At 33.2% G+C, this 19,555-nt stretch overlaps 1 pseudogene; it reads right to left on the bottom strand.

Annotated features, from left to right (window-relative positions):
* Positions 1–6,594: 6,594 nt before the first annotated feature.
* LOC107610914 (uncharacterized) lies at positions 6,595–7,773 on the bottom strand (annotated as a pseudogene).
* Between the last annotated feature and the right edge of the window lie 11,782 nt (positions 7,774–19,555).

Raw genomic sequence — 19,555 nt, 5'->3', positions numbered from 1 at the left:
CAAAGACATCTTGTACATTGGCGCCGTCTGTGGGGACTTTGCAACGTTGTGGCGGCATGGCGGATAACCCAGAAGAGCAATCATCAAACTCAGATTTCTTACGTGTAACTGAGAGCAAAAAGGAACAATGTTTCCTTAACTTGCATCACCTTTGCAGGTTTATGCACCCTTTCGCCCTACTCCAACGGCGAAATCCCCAAAGGAATAATGTTTCCTTAACTTGCATCACCTTTGCAGGGATAACACACCTTCGCCCTACTCCAACGGCGAAATCCCAAAGGAATAATGTTTCCTTAACTTACATCACCTTTGCAGTGATAACACACCTTCGCCCTACTCCAACGGCGAAATCCCAAAGGAATAATGTTTCCTTAACTTGCATCACATTTGCAGTGATAACATACCTTCGCCCTACTCCAACGGCGAAATCCCAAAGGAACAATGTTTCTTCGACTTGCAATCACCTTCTTAGTGATAACACTATTTATGCACCCTCGCCCTATTCCAACGGTGAAATTTCAAATCCTCCGAGCCCAAAGTCTCACCTCCCTTTAGTGGGACACCTCCACCTCTTGGACCCTCTCATTCACCACTCCTTCATCCGTCCCTCCAAGCGCCATGGCCCCATCTTCTCCCTCTATTTTGGCTCCATGCCCACCGTTGTTGCTTCTTCTTTTGAATTCTTCAAGCTCTTCCTCCAAACCCACGAGGTCACCTCCTTCAACACCAGGTTCCAAACCTTTGCCATCCGCCGCCTCACCTATGACAACTCTGTCGCCATGATCCCCCTTCGGACCTTACTGAAAATTCATAAGGAAGCTCATCATGAATGACCTCCTTAAACGCTACCACCCTGGCCAAGCTCAGACCTCTCAGGAGCTAAGAGATCAAGAAAGTTCTCAAGGTTCTTGCATAGATGTGGGGGACAGCCAAATTGTGGCGGCATGACGGAGAACCTCGAAGAGCAATCCTCCACCCAACACCCCAACTCCCGAACTCCAAGATAACACTCCTCCTACCCACGGGAGGATAATAAGCGCGGCACATCGCCAACCAACCCCAATCCAGCAACAACCAAGAGAGGACAACCGTCCTCCCACTAAAGCTCGGCCACCCGACGGCCTATGAGAGAAGGCGGTTCAGATAATCCAAGAGCTGTGCCTCAGGGTGCAAGACCTCAAAGGCCGAGTTACACCCAAAGAAAAGCACAACGCCGAAAAAAAAGCGGAAGTCATGCAACCTCTAGATCAAGATCTCGCCATGAAACCAGGCACGGCGGATCGCCAGAACGGCGACATGCCAAGAGATACAATCGCAGCATCTGCTGTGACCATGGACACGACAGGATGCCTAAACGACGACACAGCAAAAGGTATGATCGCAGCGTCCCACGCAACCCGGCTCATCAACATGAAACGGACAACGACCGACGACATCAAGATGCCAAACACACAAGAAGTGACCACGTGATAATGGGAGCCACTCACTTCACTGAAAGAATCCTGAAAGCAAAACTCCCTAAAGGCTTCGACAAACCTACGGATATGAAGTACGACGGAACCAAGGACTCCCAGGAGCACCTAACGGCCTTCAAGGCCAGGATGAACCTGGAAGGGGCCGCTGACGCGGTCCGAGTTAGGGCCTTCCCAGTAACCCTAGCCGGGCCAACGATTAAATGGTTCAACACCCTCCCCAACGGATCCATAACTGGCTTCCACGATATCTCATGGAAGTTCATGGCCCAATTCACCACTAGAATCACCAAAGCTAAACACCCCATCAGCTTATTAGGGGTCACACAGAAACAAGACAAATCCACACGAAAATACCTAGACCGCTTCAACGATGAATGCCTAACGATTGATGGACTCACGGATTCCGTCGCAAGCCTCTATTTAACCAACGGGCTCATGAACGAAGACTTCCGCAAACACCTCACCACCAAGCCAGTATGGACCATGCACGAGATCCAAAATGTCGCCAGAGACTACATAAACGACGAGGAGGTCAGCCAGGTTGTCGTCGCCAATAAATGGCAACACCCCACACGGCAACCCGACTTCCCCGCCATAATCCGATGCCCAGAGAAAGTCAAAGAGACCAACCCAAACAAACCAACACAAACTGACCACCCAGGATCGGGAAATTCTCAAACTACACCCCCCCTGACAGCCCCAATTACCGAGATATACCACCAGATAGTGGATCGGGGTATTATCCCGAAAGCCCGACAACTCAGAGAAAGAACGGGCGGCAACAAGACCCTTTACTGCGACTACCACCGAGGTTACGGGCACAGGACACAAGACTGTTTCGACCTTAAAGACGCCCTCGAACATGCTATAAGAGACGGCAAACTCCCAGAGTTCGCCAAAATCATCAGAGAACCAAAACGCACGGAAAAAGATAGGTCACCTGAGAGAGAAGGACGCAACCTGAGAACACAAAAACAACCTCCCAGGAAAAGTCCAGAAGACGACCCGGCCATAGTAGTAAATGTCATCACGGGCAAGGATGTGTCAGGCAAGTCAAGATCAACACTAAAAAAGGACCTCAAAGTCTTGGCCGTCAGAGATCAAGCCCCAGCTACCCCAGCCGACAGAACGATAACTTTCTTGCCCGAGGATTGCCAGCACAGCACCTCGGCCGAAGACGCACCTTTCGTCATCTCGGCGAGAATCCGAACAGGACTAGTTCGGAGAATACTGGTGGACACCGGCGCAGACTCCAATATCCTCTTCCGAGGTGCCTTCGACAAGCTCGGGCTCCACAACAAAAATCTCCAAACACACCGCAACGGTGTCACGGGACTTGGAGACAACTTCCTCAAGCCAGACGGTTCCATCATTCTTCCCCTTACTATAGGGACGGGAAGCCAGAGGAAGACAATCCTGTCCGAGTTCGTGGTCCTCAAGAACTCCACCGCTTATAATGTCATCCTCGGAAGAAAAACAATCAACGACCTATCCGCCGTCATCTTTACCAAATATCTTCTAATGAAGTTCACGGCAGAAGATGGCTCCGTCGGAACCATCCACGGAGACCGGGAAACCGCGGTAGAATACGACAACATCAGCCTAGCCCTACGCAAGAGATCCCGAGACGCGGCAGGCATCTTCCTTTCCGATCTCGATGCACACCAAAATCCACACAGAACCATGGGAGGAAACGACAAAGAAGCAAAGTAGGGCCTTGCAGACAAGGTCAGGAGTATAGCACACCTACGTGAGCTAGTCCTAAAATAGAGAATAAGCCTAAGGTACAATGGCAGTACGGTACGACGAGACTTCGGACCAGGAGACCTCGTCTTATGACAAAACAACATCGGTCTACCCACTCCCAATAAAACGGATATCCAAATAACAAAACGGGTATCCAAATAACAAAAAATAGCGGCCCGGGGATCGATCACTCCGAGGCCAACAAAATAGATATCCAAATAATAAAATGGATATCCAAAAAATAAAACGGATATCCAAATAAGTAAACGGCTACCCGGGAATCGATCACCCCGAAGCCAATAAAACGGATATCCAAATAAGTAAATGACTACCCGGGAATCGATCACCCCGAGGCCAACAAAATGGATATCCAAATAATAAAACGGATATCCAAATAAGTAAACGGTTACCCGGGAATCGATCACCCCGAGGCCAACAAAACGGATATCCAAATAATAAAACGGATATCCAAATAAGTAAACAGCTACCCGAGAATCGATCACCCGAGGCCAATAAAACGGATATCCAAATAACAAAAATAGTGACTCGTGAATCGATCACTCGCAAAGCCAACAAAACGGGAATCCAAATAAGCTAAATAAACAAAGTCTTGAAATCGGCCCACCAAGAGGCCTAAAATAAGTTCAAAATAACGGCCCAAAAAAGGCCACACAAAACAAGCATGAGCTGACGGTCTTCCAACTCGCGGAAAGCCATATTGACCAACATCCTACCAATTGGTGCATGATGACGTCACACCCTTTTCAGGCCCCTCACAGTCTCCCGAACTACAGAGAATCGGACTCTCCAATGACTTAGCATTGAGATCAAGAAAGCATACTCTCATGCTCCGGGGGCAACTGTTCCAGACCCGATCTCCGGGCCCTTCTTCGGAACGGTCATCAAACCCGGCATGTGATGAGACGCCCAAACAACGCGCTCTTCGCCTGACCATGAAACGACTAGGAACTCCCCAAATCCTCGACCTCGATCGGAAAAACCAAACAACGATCTCCTTGCCAAACCACAATAGCGAGGAAAATGTTTCTCCAACGATGAGACCGAGCACCCTCACTCTCTCGCTCCGGGGGCAACTGTTACGGATCCGGCCCACGGATCCTACACCCAGAACGGTCCCCGAACCCGGTTACCAGGGTCCGACCCGCTTCGCCCTTCCAAAATTCCCGGAACCAGCCCACTAGAGCTCCTAACCAACTTTCGAATTCAAACGTCTCCCTTATCTTAGCCAAATAAGATAAGATAAGATATTCACCATCACCTATAATAGAGGACCCAGGTCCCTCCAGGTATTCATTCATCCCTCACACCTTACACCTCTCAGATCCATTCTGACTTGAGCGTCGGAGTGTCTTTGCAGGTACCTCCCCCCATTGCTCCAGTCAAGTGATCCGGCCTTCGCCTCGACCCGCAAGTTTTCGATCCACCCTTCAACCCGTACCAGAGACATCTTGTACACATACTATCCGATCAACCCACTAAATTAATTAAATGCAATTTTAAAATTGATTTTATGAAGTTGACCACATACTAAATAAGTTTTTATTTTATTTATTGCTCATAATATTTCTCCTGTTTTATTTAATACCCTCAGATTTATAATTAAAAATCTATAAAAAGGAACTAAAAGATCAATAGAGAGAGTGAGAAAAGTGACCAACTATAGTAATTTATTCTTGAAATTGATTTTACAACATTTACGACTGGGTCCCTATTTGCTCGTTGTTACGGACACCACATGCTTTCCATATTTTCTATTGGAAACAAATCTTATAAGGTGCATTCTATAGTGTAGAAATAAAATTGTTTTTACATTTGTAAAAGGATAGTAGTTCATGTTGATGGTTCTTGAATAGAGAAGAATTAATTAGACTACATAATTGTTGATTTATTGGACCCACACAAAAAAAGATTGTATGACATTGTATTAGTGCTATAGAAACAACTTATTAGATTTTTTTATTTTAATAAATTGAATAAATATTTTATTTATTAAAATAAATAATTTAAAAAATTATTACCATATAGACGAGATATATGTATTTATAAATATAAAAATATATTTTATAAAAATATTTAAAAATATTAATAATTTAAATTAGACCAAATTTTTAAAAATAGAACATTTCAATTAATATAGAAGGTGGACGATCTTAATCGTACTACTTTCATCCGCTGACGTTTTTTATTAGAATTTACACTAAATCAATTTAAATAATAAATTTGAACCCCCACTTGCTTAAGCAAACTAGTGAGCTAACCACTAGACCAAGTTCATTAATTAGTTAGTTAAAACCGACTATTTCTTTTGTTATTTTGAAACTGCTCATCTTTTCTATTATTTGAAATTGCTTATCTTTCTTATTATTTGAAATATTCTATTTTTAAGAGTTTGATTTAATTAAATTATTAATATTTTTTATTATTTTCAAAAATTATATTTTTATATTTACAAATACACATATCTCGTTTACACTATAAACGAGATAATTTTTTATGTATCTCGTTTACAGTAAGGAGATATATGAAAATTGAAAAAATACATATATCTCGATACGGGTAAAATTATCTCATTTACAGTATAAACAAGATAAGAGATGCTGATGTATTTTTCTAATAATTTTTAAAATTATTTATTTCAGAAAATAAAATATTTATTTAATTTATTAAAATAAAAAATTTCCACATATTATTTGATTTATTGTTAATAAATATGTGTATCACTAATCAAATTAGAATTAAGTCCATTAGATGAAAAAAATTTTGAAAAAAAAATATTTTTTTAATATTAACCAAAATATTTTTCATTGAATTTAAAAAAGAAAAAGATCTGGAGACTAACTTACTTTCACTCTTAAAATTACTAGTGTTAAACCCGTGCGATGCACGGGCTTATATTTAAATTTGATAAGTTAAATTAAAAATAATATTTTATAACCATATATTTTTTAAATTTAGTATAACACTATCATCGTCGTTATATAATAAACGTGTTAAATATGTTGTTTTATCTTTATTCAAAGTAAAATATAAATAGAAGAGTTTGAAGTTTATAATATTCTTAAACCATAAGGAGGGAGACATAAAAAAATAAGAACATATATAACTGTAATAATAGCATGTTAATTTTACCCTAAATTTTATATCAAAAAGCTGATAAAAATTTATCGACAACCTAGTATCTTACTAACTTCATTAGAAAAGCAATTGGCATAGGATGTTGTGCTCCTTGTTACACATTTCATTTCAAATTTGAAAAAAGAGTTATAGATAAATTAGTTATATCTATAGTAAATATTTGTACAAAAGTGTAAATCATAACATGCTATTAAAATGAAAATAATATTATTCTTACCTAAATATTATTAGAAACCTCTTTGAACACGACATTTGTTGTTGATGACTTTGGATTGCCGTCTTCGTCTAGAATTAAAACCCTGAGGCCACTACGACTCTTAACTCTTGACAAAGTAACATAAAGTTGTCCATGGGTGAACACTGATTTTGGCAAATAAAGTCGTACATGTGACAATGATTGACCCTGACTCATGTTAATGGTCATTGCAAAGCATACTGTTAATGAAAATTGTCTCCGTTGGAACTTAAATGGCAATCCTGAATCTGAAGGATCAAGTTCATTCTTGGAATGTACAATTTATCTCCAATATTTCTACCGGTCACTACCGTCGCTCCAATTACGTTGTTGCCAAGTTCGTTAACTATTAATCTTGTTCCGTTGCATAAACCTGAAGTCTGGTCTATATTTCGCAGTAGCATTACAGCGACTCCTGGCTTCAAAGTCAACTTGTGATTGGGTAGTCCCGAACATTTGATGTCATTTAGAAACTCTGGTGTGAACCACTCTTGTTGTACATCTTCATTCTCATCAGCTTGACATGTTGTGTCAGAGCTCAAATACTCCTTTTTCATCCCTGAAAAGATTGTCAAGACAAAATCGTTTACCTTTTCGACACTCTCAAGCGTGGGTGCAAGAATTGCCCTACTCTGAAAATACCTGTAATCTGACATGTTTTGCAACAAATTTGGATATACAAAGTCTACCAAATGAGAGAGGGTCATCAGTAGTTATAATCAATAGATCATCTGGAATTTCAACTTCTGATTCATCACCAACAACAGAGCCAATATTTCTATTTCCAACATCAAGTATCCAATTAGCAAATCTCTTTATTTCACCTTCATCTTGATCCGAAGAAGACATTAGAAGCCTCATATTCGTATGCAGTTTCAGAACCTTACAAAATGACCACAGATGGGATGAGTTAATAGCGGATGCCAATATATCGTGTCTACTTCCTTTCGGAATCACCGGAAGTATCTGTCTGAAATCACCTCCTAGAACAACAACCTTACCACCAAATGGTTGATGTGTCTTATGTTGATTGGTAACTGACATAAGATCCCCGAGCGTCCGATCAAGTGCTTCAAAATGGCAGTTGTACCTTTTCTCGCATACAACATATTGAGAACTCAAAATTGGATCCTGTTTTGGACTTCTCTGATCTATCCTCATACCACATCATGGCGTCGCAATGCCGACAAAAAAATTCTGGGTTACCAATATCTATCACATCTAATAATCACCAAGATAATAAATTGTTTCAGTTATATCTGCAACAAATACTTTATATAAAAATATACATTTCTTTCACCATGTTAAGTATAAAAATAATATTTATAAAAGATTACCGAAGAATACAATTTATGGATTAAAAAGATGATATCATATAATACAATTTCATTGTGTCAACCTCAAGATTTAAGATTTACATGCACGTTAATCAAACAATAAGAATTACAATAAATCAATGTTCAAATACAAAAATTATAATATATAACCATATCTTAGTTTGAATTTTAAAATTTGAACACTAAATGATAATTTTTTGTTTATAAAAAGCATAACAATAGTAAATAATAAAGTGCTGATAGTGCTACTTCTTAAATTACCTGTATTCTCGGCAACATTGAATATGGCTGGGTATTCAATTTGCACAGAATCATCTAATATAGTCGTGTTTTCAGTAATATCCTCAACTTCTTCAAAAATTTTTGAAAGATTTATAGTCAATTCCTTCAAGAATATTTTTCTTTGTATCAGGTGTCTTTCTTTTTCAGCTATGCACACTTCTTCTAATTCTTTAGTATCTAAATTTGAATTAGATGTACTTGCTCCTGTAATCATTAGAGATAATACATCAAGAAAAAGAAAAATGAATATATGTTAAATGTTTGAATCAGCTGAATTATGAATATATATTATGAAGGTAGTATTAAAGATAAAAGAAGTAAAATTTTAACTTTGTGATAATTACAATCTATCATGCTTATCTTATCATGTCTCTCTTGAAGTAGCATAGTCTTCCTATTCAGTCTTGCATCCCTTTGCAATCTAATTCAATTTGTGTACTCCAATGAATCTATAATAATTATTTAGCATATACCAAAGATTATTTTTAATAGACCAATTGAAAAGTTAAATGTTTGGTCTTTAAGTAATAAAAGCATATTAACATACGCTGGCTTTGTAACTGGTCGATATTGTTTGATGTTTGTTGAAGATGTTGCTGACTTGTCTGATGACATGGGCTATCATATGCTTCACGTGTGATACCCGAATTACTAATATCACTAATATTGGAACATCGTTCTTTTTCATCTACATAGTGTAAATTAGTAGTTGGAGACCTTGATCGATATGGTGTTGGATTATTACCTAATAAGATAACTCGAGATATTAGTTTTGAACATATTTTCTGTTAAAGTTTATAATTGAATAAATAGTAGGAAAATCAAAATACATAAAAAAAATCATTCAAAAATAAATCTGTATTAATGCTATTTGTAATGTTCGACAACACCGATTGAAAATGCACACCATTGGAACTATCACTCGAATTTCTTGTAATTTTTTCATAAACAAATTTAGTAACATATTACGAAGACAATGTAAATTAATAATTTATTACTTGTCAATAGCTAAATAATATATAGAAAATATTGTATTTTATGGGTTTTAATTCGGCCAAAATACTCGTGACATGTTAGTTATTTTGTATACCCAATAAAAACTAAATATATAGAAGTGACATACTTAAAAATACCAAATAAAAAAATATATTATTCTAACCTAAAAACAAAAATGATAAAATAATTAATTTATTTTTTTTATATGAAATCTACCTTGAATTGTACTTCGCTTTGTATTTTCTTTGTCTTTAAATATCAATTTTTTCTTCAATATAATTTTGCTTCTCTTTGGACTTCTTGCATCTTTCAATATATACCTAAAAATATTAAATAAATAAATTTTTTAACCAATTAAAAATATATATACATTATACATAATACATTTTTATTATCAAATTTTTTATATTATTAAAAAAAATAAAGTAGTACACATATGACAGCGTTTGTTTTTGGTATACATGTCCATCAAAATATAGACACAGGAGTACATGTATGGTGTTTGTTTACTGAGACAAAAATGATGAAAGACATAGTCATACACAAACACCCATTAAAAACATATATTTTGTGTCTCTCTAAAATGCTGAAACACTAATTTTTAACTTGAGACACTAATTTTTTACAATTTTTTCTCATGTCTAACTTACTAAATAGAATATGAAATTAGTGTCTTCTTATGTCCATGTAAAATCGCACAGGTTTTATTTTCAATAGCTGCTTTAATTTCTTTTTTATTCTCATTTATTTAGTTACGTAAACATATTTTACCGAAAATAATATATATTTTTTTACAAAAGTATCTTTTTTTAAATAAATATAAGTTTAATCTCATGATCAATAAATTCAACTTATAGTTAAAATCACTTTTTTTTTTCACTTCCTTAAATAAAGAGATTGAAAATGAATAACTTATAAGTAAAAAGAGAGAAAAAGATGAAAGTACCTATATTATTGTGCTGAGATAATCTAAAAAATAACAATGTAAACAAAGTAAATAGAAAAAATTATAAATGTGACAAATAAAAAAATTTAAATTTAAAAATCAAAACGGTTAAGAAGCCACTTAATTAGGAATTAGTATTAAAATTTTAAATTTCAAATTTTTAAATAGAGTTTTCTAATTAGCTAGTACAAATTTAAAATTTTTAAATAAACTTTTTTAATTAAACATTTTTTATTCATTAAGAATATAGGAATTTGTTAATTTAAAAATAATTTTTATTATTTTCGTCATAAATAGTATCAATCTTATTATTTATCGATAAAAATAAATAAAATTAAATACAATCTAAAAATTAATAACCTTATAAATTACGTAAATTTAGAAAAAAATACTTAAAAAAAGAGAAAAAAATGAAAGTACTTCTACAATCTAAAAGATAATAATAAAAATTTATAAATGTGGCAACTAAAAAAATTTAAATTTAAAAATCAAAATGGTTAAAAACTTAATTAGAAATTAGTATTAGAAATTCAAATTTAAAATTTTTAAATAGAATTTCCTAATTAGCTAGTATAAATTTTAAATTTTTAAATAAATTTTTTTAATCAAACTTCTGTTGTCCATTAGGAATATAGAAATTTGTTAATTTAAAAATGATTTTTTTTAGTTTCATCATAAACAGTATTAACTTTATTATACTTTTTCTAGAATTTAAACAGTATTACATTTTTTTTAAATAGTATAAATAACTTCACATCTTAATAAGACTGATAATTCTATTTACTTTATTATAATCTTTTGTAATTAGCATAGTAGCTTATAAATTATATAAATTTTTAAAAAATATTCTCAAATCCAATTGCTTACGTAAAAATTAAAAAAAAAGTATATTTGAATTTAAATTTAAAATTCTAAACATAATACTTTAATTAAAAATTATAATTAGATTTTTTTTAAATAAGTACACATTAAAAATTAATAACTAACTTAATTGTATCAACAATAATTCAAAGAAGAAATTTATAACTTTATGACATTAAATATTAAATTAAAAAGTATCAGAATATCAACGGTGAGAATCAAATTAAAAATAAAACCACAAGTAATAACCAAATAACTTCAATTTATATTTAAAAAATTTTAAATTCCAAACATAAAAATCGAAAAGAACCAAAAGAAAAATAACAACTCAAGAAAAGACAATGTTTTCACCAAAACAAACATATGCTTGGCATTATTCTATTAGATAGACTCTAAAAGGAATTTCAAAACATGTGCATCCAAATTCTCAAGTTTCTTTCTCAATCTTAATCTTCTTGCAAGTTGAGGTATCTCCTTCCACCTTCGAATCTTCTGACTCCGAGGATAGTCGCTTAGTTGGTGTAATAGCATTTTCCAACAATTCAGATTCATCATTGGCCGCAACTTCATTGAAATTCAAGCAACAAATTCTGTACAAAAAATCACGTTAAATTAAAGACTTCTTTCTAACCTTTGATTTTATCTCACTAATATTTTTTGAATAAAATTAAGATCTAATTTTGAGAGAACAAACAAAAAAATTATTTTTTAAACAAATACCTTAGCACCTTCTACTTTCTCCCCTTCAATGATTGAGGATGTCTTTGAAATTGGAAGCAAACCACCGGTGTAGTCAACATCCTAAAATTATAATTAATTATTATTTATAAATTAGATACTACTAATGACCAAGGAAGCAAAAATTAAATTGATTTTTAATAGAAAGTACACTTATATATACTCACAATTTGAATATGGTGAGCCTCTTTGAATTTATTTATGAGATCCACATTATCAGTCATCTTCTTAACTTTATAAGAAGGTGAAAAATGTAGATTATCAGATATTTAAACTTCAACAATGAAGAGAAAGATCTTATCAATTAGGTTGAGTAAAAGTGTAAGTGTATCCGATAAATCTCCTTTCTGCAGGGTATTACATAATATATTAATAATAAATAATATAAAAAGTACCAATAAAAATATCCTCACTAATGCTTTTAGAAATAAATATTGGTTAGATCTTACCAATAGGAGTGGATCAAGTATCTTTACACAGCTCTTTCCCAAAACTTGTTTTGCCTCCTTGTCAAAGACTACATAACATGCACAATCAGAATCATCAATGACACCAAGCTTTATTCGATACATGCTTAAAAAAGAAAATAACATAAAAAAAGATTAAATATAGACTTATTCAATATCTAATCCAATGTACATAGACTTTAACTTAAAAAAATAAATAAATAACCTTGGAGTCATGGATAAAAGGATATTAGTAAAAAACTCGCGTCTTTATCGAGCCAAACTATCTCAATTGAGTATGGCAATGGAGAATTTTCGTAACTTGATAGTGTCCATAACCGTATCACTCGTATACGTACATACAAATTGTCGATTGTAGGATTGATGTCAGCAATTTTGTGAATACCAGCCATTGGAATAAGTAGAGAGATTTTGGATATATATAAAGAAAGGGATTGATGTACTTTAAATTGTGGTGCTTTACATCTCTCATAACTTATCCTTTTATAGTTGCATCATAACTAATTTTTTTTAAATTTGGTTGACTTTAATTTAAAATTTAAAGAATAACAAACTAAGTAAAACAACCCAAACTTAAAATTTGAAAATAACAACCTAAACAAATAATAATTTAAAAATTCTAAACTAACGTAAATCTTTATTTATAATAATATTAGTATGTAACAACGGAAGAATAATTAACGTAAATTTTTTTAAAATTCTAAATTTTTTAAAAAGAATTTATGTAGCTGCAATTTAAAAAAAATCAACAAAATTTTAAAAAATAATGCTAAAAAGAATTAACATATTTTAAAAAAATAGTGTTAAAATATAAAAAAGGACAATCTAAGTAAAATCTAAATAAAATTGAAAAAATAACAATTTAAATAAAATAATTTGAAATTTAAAAAATAACAACATAAGTAAAACAACCCAAACAAATAAAGCAATTTAAAATTTAAAAAATAACAACCTAAGTAAAACAACCCAAACTTAAAATTTGAAAATAACAACCTAAGCAAATAATAATTTATAATTTATAAATATAAATCTAAAAATTTCTAGTGACGACACGTAAGCAAATAAACTCCCAGACTCAACGTATGAGCGCCACGTCAGCAAATGAGCTCCCCATTTGTATTACTATAAAGATTACTATTAAAAACGAAAGAATGTATAATTAAGTAATAGGTAATTACTATTTATTTACCGTGGTTAACAAATTTAATTTGTTTTTATAATTTATATGTCCTAAATATATTAGTAATTATTTTTATATTTTTAATATTTTACATGTGTTAATTTATAAATTGAATTGATAATTTACTATTATTAAAGGTATCCCATTTTTTTAGAAGAAAATATTTAACTTTGAACAAAAGACTAAATTAGAACGATATAAAATATTTTAGACAAAAATAAAATTATACATTAAATTATTACTTAAAAATATTACTTAAATTATACATTCTTTCGTTTTTAATAGTAATAATTTTAAGAGTGAAAGTAAGTTAGTCTTCAGATTATTTTTTTAAAAATTCTATGAAAAATATTTTGGTTAATATTAAAAAAATATTTTTTTTTTAAATCTTTTTCATCTAATGGACTTAATCTAATGGACTTAATTCTAATTTGATTAGTGATACACATATTTATTAACAATAAATCAAATAATATGTGGGAATTTTTTATTTTAATAAATTAAATAAATATTTTATTTTTTGAAATAAATAATTTTAAAAATTATTAGGAAAATACATCAGCATCTCTTATCTTGTTTATACTGTAAACGAGATAATTTTACCCGTATCGAGATATGTGTATTTTTTCAATTTTCATATATCTCTTTACTGTAAATGAGATACATAAAAATGATCTCGTTTATAGTGTAAACGAGATATGTGTATTTGTAAATATAAAAATATAATTTTTGAAAATAATAAAAAATATTAATAATTTAAATTAAATCAAATTCTTAAAAATAGAATATTTCAAATAATAAGAAAGATAAGCAGTTTCAAATAATAGAAAAAATTAAATCAAACTCTTAAAAATAGAATATTTCAAATAATAAAAAAGATAAGCAGTTTCAAATAATAGAAAAGATGAGCAGTTTCAAAATAACAGAAGAAATAGGCGGTTTTAACTAACTAATTAATGAACTTGGTCTGGTGGTTAGCTCACTAGTTTGTTTAAGCAAGTGTTGGGGGTTTGAATCCCGCCTTGTTATTATTTGAATTGATTTAGTGTAAATTCTAATAAAAAACGTCAGTAGATGGAAGTAGTACGGTTAAGATCGTCCACCTTCTATATTAATTGAAATGTTCTATTTTTAATAATTTAGTCTAATTTAAATTATTAATATTTTTTATTATATAAATACATATATCTCGTCTACATGGTAATAATTTTTAAATTATTTATTTTAATAAATAAAATATTTATTCAATTTATTAAAATAAAAAAATCTAATAAGTTGTCTCTATGGCATAAATACAATGTCATACACTCTCTTTTTTTTGTGGGTCCAATGAATTAACAATTGTATAGTCTAATTAATTCTTCTCCATCCAAGAACCATCAACATAAATTACTAATGTATTGACACCTATCTTTCTACACATGTAAAAACAATTTTATTTCTACACCATAGAATGCACCATAATACCACATTCTATTTAGGTATTTGTTTCGGTACGGTAATAAATTTATAAGTATCGGTATAATAAAATTGTAGACAAATTAAAACATTATAAGTGGATTATATTTTTCATATCAATGATTAATTTTTTTTTGTTTTAAATATATATCATATCAATAATTTTATAAAATTATCCTTATATTTTAATAAAAATAAAATATATTTTTATTTAATTTTATAAAAGAATTTAAATATTTTTTTTATATTAGACAAAAATTATTCTAATTCTTTTAATTTAATCAAAATTCAATTAACTTTAGTTTTATAATTTTAAATTTAAATCAATTTAAAAATCAAAATCAAAATACATTTCATTATTCATTATTCATGTACACTAAAAGATTGTTTCAATTCTAATGAACCCTAATCTAATTTCTTCTACCCCTTCATACAAAGAAGAAGAACTATGAAAAATTATTCTTCACCCTTATATACCAATCTGCCAATAAAGAGCAACCTCAACCCTAATCCCCTATCCGGGCAGCAGCAGTCTATCCTCACCCTCTCTCTTCCTCGTAGCCGTGCTCTCTCTCCATCGGTCTTCATGCAGTAGCAACACGCATCAACAGCTGTCTTGTCGTTCTCCGTCATTTTCCTCTCCGTCTGGACAAAGAAAAAAAGAACACAGTTCCTTCACGTCGTTTCAATTTTGAGTAGGGATTTGGCGTCGCAGCAAGTTGAGGTGGAGAAGGAGATTGAGGAGCCAGAAGATGTTGAGGGATTCTGCTTAATAACTTTAGTATTTTGTCAAATATGTTTGAATTTCATTCTTATTATGTTATTTCTGCTCTTATATGTAGGCCATTCCTATTCCATCTTCCAAAGCAGTTATGGTTGAAAAGGCATTCAATTTAGCTGCACAAAAGATGGAATTTAAATGTGTGTCCAAGAATTGTAAGTATTAATCTTCTGGTCATGCTTTTTGTTTCATTTTTTGTTCTGTCTGCTTCTGACTAACCTTTCTTCCCCTTCTTTGTAATTTCTTGTTATTAGTCCTAACTTACTAATGACATGACTTGAGAAATCAATTCCAATTTGTTTATTCTGGAAAATGATCTATACTTTGACTCGTTTTAGAGTTTATATTCGTTCTTATGTTCTTTATTGTGACAAAGTTGATAACGTTTCTGATGAAAGAAAATTTCTAAAGACACAAGCTGATGGGGAGTCAAGTTTGTTCTATACCGAAATCCCAGGAGGCACAATTCTGCTGCACCGTGTTGAGGAGAAGGTGACATGGGGTGTTTGCTTGCCCGCATCTTATCCACTAGGTAAAAGATATCTATGCAACTGTGTGATATTTAATTATTTATATATACTTCACTGATCATATTCCTAAGTACCCACTTTTCTTTTTCATGAATGTAGTGAAGCTAATAGAAGGAATGCTAATAAAGTGGTTGTGAACTAAGGCTGCGTTTGTTTGTTTAGACATGGACACCGATACATAGACACGGTGGTACATGTCCACTGTTTGTTTGCTGAGACACGATTTTTGAATGGACACGGTGGTACACAGATACATACAGAATACATGTTTTTAGTGTCTCTGCTTAAAGCTGAGACACTAAGACACAACTTATGAGACACAACTTTTTTCACTTTTATCCCTAGTTAATTTCAAAAATTCCAACCTTATCCCTACCTCAACCCTATCCTAACCCCTTTTTCTACTCCCTCTTCCTTCTCCGTCAGTCTTCTACCTCTCTCCAGATTCTTCTCATCTGCCATAGTTCTCGTCGCCGCCGCCATGCCTCCATCCTCCGACGGTTCTCTCTCCATCGCCGCACTCTTCTTTCTTGATTTCTTAAATTTGTCTCTTCCGCACTCTTCTGTCGTTGCCTTTCTCGGATCTGTGCCGCTTCTACATCGCTGCCGCCACTTATACAGATCTGTCGTCCTCACCGTCCATTCCTCGTGACGCAGAGTGACAGCACCGTCCAACCCACAGCAAGTCGCAGCATCGTCTAACCCTCTCGACACAGCAAGTCAGTGTCGCCATCCAACGCTCATGACCCAGAAAATTGCAGCACCTTCCTCTGCTCCTTCTCTCACCGTCTCCCTCATCTCTTTCATTCTCTTGTGATTTTTTTTTAATTTTGGTTATGGTTACTGTGATTATTGCCTCTGTCTTCTCTGTTTTTTTTTTCTTTTTATTTTTTGAGACAAATGGTGATTATTAAAAAATTTATCAGTGATTTCTTGGTAATTAGATGGTGATGAAGATGATAAATCTGATAATGGTAGTGATGGTGATAGTAGATGGTGATGGTGACTGTGGATGGTGGTAGTAGATGGTGATGGTGGCTATGGATAGTAGTAGTTGTGGATACATTAGTGTTATTGGTGAGGATAAATTTGTCATTTTGATAAATTTGTGTATACTAGTGTACTGTTATGTATGATGTTGCCAAACAAGATAAAAATTTTGTGTATGTTCATGTCTATGTGCTGTTGTGTCTTTGTGTCTCTGTCCATTGCTGGTTAAGACAGCAAACAAACGGAGCCTAATGTCACAAGCATGCTCTTCTCTTGGCGTTATTATGAATATTGTTTGGAGACACCTTTCTCTTACTCACACAATTAGTTGGGAATTTCTGAATGTAGGAGGGTGTTGAAGCCTTGGCAGAAGATGTTCTAGCAAAGCCTATACCTTCCAAGCGTTCATCAAAGAGGAACAGAGCAGCAGAAGTTCATAATTTGTCAGAAAAGGTTTTTCTGAATTCTTACCGTGGCTTTTTGTGGTACTTGATTTTGATTTCATTCAAACTTATGGTAGTTTTCCTTGTTGAGCAGAGAAGAAGGAGTAGGATCAATAAAAAAATGAAGGCCTTGCAACATCTAAGTCAGAATTCTATCAAGGTAACTCTAGAGTTTCTTTCATGCTTTAGTATTAAAGGGTGCATTTCATTAGTTTCATTATGAAAAAGCAGGGGGTATAGGCAATATATTTTAGCATAATTTTGCTTACAATTAATAACATTATAGCAGGAATTCATTTGGGGGGAGGGGGCTTCTTATGATGAAGAACTCAAAGCTTATGCTTACTTAAATTATATATTAGGCTTTAGAAATAATATTCTTCTCTAGTTGCATAAATCTTTTCAAGTTCTGTTGACTGTTCTAATTCCTTTTACATGCTCTTTTTATTATAGGGCTGATGTGATTCAAAGTAAGTTTGTAATAACAAAGGCTTTATTATGCAACGCAAATAGATCTTCTTTTCATCGACTGTATCTACAGGTCGGCTAAGATGAAGCTAGCGAGCTTTAGTGTCATCAACTCATCAAGTCTACATATGGCATCAATGAATATCTAAAATTTTTTTTAGTATTACGAATATACAAGCTTTAATTGGAGAAAAAGAGATTAGAGGAGGATGCTTTTGTTTATAATTCACTTCAACAACAGCCTAAACTCTCACCAGTGTACCAGAAGGTATATTGTTAATTTGAGTCCATCATAAGAGGATTGATAAATATCTTTGCTTTAATTTTGTTGCAAAAATATGTTAATGCTATTTAAATGATGCTGTTGTTTCTCTAAGACATTTTGTATTATCTAGTTAGTTAGCTTGGCTTCTGCTTATAAAGTATCTCTTATATTAATATGCTACGTATTTAACAAAGATGCTTGAAGTTGGGTCTTGCATGGACAAGGTGAAATCCTGTGAACTGGTAGAGAACAGAGACGACAAATTTGCTGACATTTCTTTTGAAGAATTATTAGCACAAGAAAAAAAGGTTTCATTCTTGTTAGTTTCCCCTTTACTGTTTCGCTTGTTCCTCTTTTCTTAAGCTTTTTAAGTTCATAAGAGCATTATATTCATCCAACATTATTTTGTGTATTTGGACAGGCAAAAAAATGGGAAATAAAGACCATGCTGAAGCTAATAACAGTTTCTGGCATGGCTAAATGTAACCAGAATTTGTTTAATATGAAAATGAGATACAACATAGAACCATAAGACTGATGAGTATGAAAGAATCAACCTTCTCATGGTCCCCAATGTTTTGAAAGCCATCCTCAATAGAGCTTCCAAACACAGAGGACTTCTCAGGACACCACTGAAGCATATGCATAATTGTAGGTTAATATTCACGGTAGAAAAATCTCCATAGTTGACCACTGATAAACCCATATTTTATGATATATTTTGTGCTTAAATTGAGTGATTTATTCAATCCTTCACCCACTTATTCATATTAATTGTATGATTTTACTTCTCCTTCCTTATTATGTGATGTATGTGAAAAACATGTTTCCTAAGCTTAAAATTAATTATTTTAATTACCCTTATTATCATTCGATGTCGTGATTAGTGTGTTGAGTAGTTTCAGATCTTCTAAGGAATGAATGACTCAAAGGATGGACAGGAAACATACAAAAATTGGAAGGAAAGCACAAAACGAAGTTTTTGGAGAAACTGGCATCCACGTGATCGCATGGGCGACGCAGACGCATGCCAAGCGCGAATCAACAGCGACACGGCCGCATGACTGATGCGACCGCGCGCCTTAAGCAAAACACATATGACGCGGTCGCATGACTGACGTGACCGCGTGACAAGAAAAGCTCCGAATGACGCGACCGCGTGACCCACGCGGACGCGTGACAGAGGTCACACACCAGAAAT

This window comes from Arachis ipaensis, chromosome B8 (genome assembly GCF_059453495.1).
Source record: "Arachis ipaensis isolate K30076 ecotype BB chromosome B8, ASM5945349v1, whole genome shotgun sequence".
In the NCBI taxonomy this organism is placed as follows: Eukaryota; Viridiplantae; Streptophyta; class Magnoliopsida; order Fabales; family Fabaceae; genus Arachis; species Arachis ipaensis.
Note: the sequence above shows the minus strand (reverse complement) of the source record. Positions and strands in the feature narration are given on the sequence as shown.